Below are 3071 nucleotides of genomic sequence, written 5' to 3'. Positions count from 1 at the left end.
AGGCCACTTTCTTACACCATATACAAGAATAAACTCAAAATGAATTAAAGATTTAAATGTAAGACCCCAAACCATAAAAGTCCTAGAAGAAAATATAGGCAGTAAACTCTCTAACACTGCACTCAGTAATTTTTTTTCCTGATACATCAACAAAATGAAAAGATAACCTACTGAATAGGAGAAGATATTTGCCAATGATAAATCTGATAAAGGGTTAATATCCAAAATTTATTTTAAAAAAAACTCATACAACTCAACACCAAAAAAAAAAAAGTAGTGCAATTAAAAAATGGGCAAAGAACCTGAATAGGCATTCCTCCAAAGAGGGCATACAGATGGCCAATAGACATATGAAAAGATGTAAAACATCATTAATCATCAGAGAATTGCAAATTAAAAGCACAATTAGATAACACCTCACACTTGTCAGAATGGCTATCATCGATAAATCTATAAACAAGTGTTGGTGCTGATGTGGAAAAAAGGAAACCCTTGTGCACTGTTGGTGGGATTGCAAATTAGTGTAGCCACCACGGAAAACAGTGTGGAGGTTCCTCAAAAAATTAAACATAGAACTACCTTATGACCCAGCAAATTCTACTTCTGGGTATTTATCTGAATAAACCAAAACACTGATTCAAAAAGGTATATGCACCCTTATGTTCACTGCAGTGCTATTTACAATAGCCACGATATGAAAACAACCTAAGTGCCTGTTAACAGATGACTGGATAAAGAGCTGGTACATATACATCATGGAATAGTACTCAGCCATAAAAAATAATGAAATCTTACCATTTGCGACAGCATGCGTGAGCCTAGAGGGTATCATGTAAGTGAAATAAGTCAGAGAAAGGCAAATACCATATGATCTCACTCACATGTGCAATCTAAACATCAAAATAAATGGACAAACAAAACAGAAACAGACTCATAGATACAGAGAACAAACTGATGGATGCCAGATGGGAGGGAGTTCAGGGAGCTCGGTGAAAAAGGTGAAGAGATTAAAAAGTAAATAAGTAGTTATGAAATAGTCATGGGGATGTAAAGTACAACTTATGGAATATGGTCAATAATATTGTAATAACTATGCATGGTGCCAGGTGGGTACTAGACTAATCAGGGCATCACTTCATAAATTATATAAACATCTAACCACTATGCTGTATACCTGAAATTAATAAGAAATAATATTGAATGTCAACTGTAATAGGAAAAAAGGTTAAAAATAAAATAAAATAAAAGCAGTGAGTTGTGTAACCTCACATAAAAAAAGAGTTCAGTAAATGTTATTTTTTATTATCTTGAAAAAATTTTATCTCACTTTCATGGCTTCTTATTTTCATTCTATTCCCTCATATTTGTTATATTATGTTTAGAGTTTTATAATAAATTTCAATAATAAATTAAATCTATATTTCTATTGATCCTGAAAGTTGAGAAACAAGATATAATGAAATATCCTTTTACTTATTTCCACCTTTCTCCTCCCATCTTCCAATTTGTGTTTATACCTTTACATTTACATGATCAAGTTTTTTTAAATTTATATTCTGTTTGAAGCTATAAGTCTCTTGTGATTCTTTTAGATCTTTACCTCTCAAAGTGTTGTCTTTCCACCAACAGCCTTGAAATTGAGGAGCTTGGGAGTTTGGTAGAAATGCATAGTCTTAGGCCCTACTTCAGATTTAAAGGATCAAAGTCTACATTTTAACAATGTCCCCAGATGGTTAGTATGCTCATTAGAGTTTAAGAAGACTGCTTTAGAGCAGTTGTTTTCAATTTGACTGCTTCCTATGTCATTCTAATATGCAAGCAGGATTAAAAATCCTTGGTTCCTAGATATCTGTTGTGAGGATCTACAGTTACCTCAAACTCTCTTCAGGTACCAACATCCAGGAGCCTCTCCACTCCAGGCAGGTAGTTTACACTCTTTATAATGCATATGAAGTTTTCAAGTTTAATCCTGGGGGCAAATCTATACTGACAGCCACTGTTTGCTCTGAATGGGAAGAAGGACTGTGGGTAGGAAAGGGAGCTCTATTGGCCTTGCGGTTCTGAATGTAGTTCTTTAATTACACTGAATATTGCCCCATGCCACAGATGCTCTTGTGTTTCCTGAGTCAGAGCTTGGTACTTTGTGGAGCTCTCTTAGGAGAAAGTACTCTTCCTACTTAATTTTGGGTTGTAGTTTCCGTCCTCTATTTCTTCCATTAATCAGATCTCATCTGCTTTCTATCTTTAAGGATTTAATCAAACTTTCTGGGCTACTGCTTCATGCCTTTCTTGTTTTCTAGCCCTGTTATTGTTTAATTATTTTGAAAATATGTTTCCTATCATTTCAATGAGACTATAGAAAGGAAGAGAAGTAAATTCATGTGCTCAGCCCTCCATCTTTCGCCAGAATACCTTCCCCAGAACACCTTCCCCAGCTGAGTGTAAGATATTTGTGGCCAGAAGCATTCTCCAAACTGTCACTATCACACCTCAACACCCTCAAGCAAATAGTCATGATCAAGGAATCACGCAGACAGCTAAAAATGCAATGAATTAGGTTATTCTGAGATACTGGCCAACTTGCAAGGTCTTTAAATGGTTCTTTGTCATTTCATGTTCAGTGTAATGAGTCAAGCTTGTTGATTTACTAATTGTATAATATCTTAAATCTTGTCTGACTGTGTCCACTCAGAATTAGATGAGGACTTAAATGTTCAAATTTTATAATACCACTCTGCTTTAACCTAGAACAACATACTAAAAGATGGTATGCATTTAATAAATAATTGTTAAATGATTTGAACGAATGAATATGTGCCTACATAGCACTCATTTATATCATAAGACTGCCTTTGCTAGTAGGTTAGAAACTAAACCAAGGTGGGTTTCTGCTCTCTAATTTAGGCAACAGACCCTGGGTCATATGAGTCCAGAGGCAGATGGACAGGTTTGACATTGCCATAGTGATAAATAGTAAATATTTTCCTAGGGAGATTTGTCAACAGCCAAATCATTGGACTTCTCTTCCAAAGCCATCTGTTGATTGATGATTTTTTTTAGCTACACCCCTG

This window comes from Pteropus medius, unplaced genomic scaffold (assembly GCF_902729225.1).
Source record: "Pteropus medius unplaced genomic scaffold, Ma_sr-lr_union100, whole genome shotgun sequence".
Lineage (NCBI taxonomy): Eukaryota > Metazoa > Chordata > Mammalia > Chiroptera > Pteropodidae > Pteropus > Pteropus medius.
Note: the sequence above shows the minus strand (reverse complement) of the source record.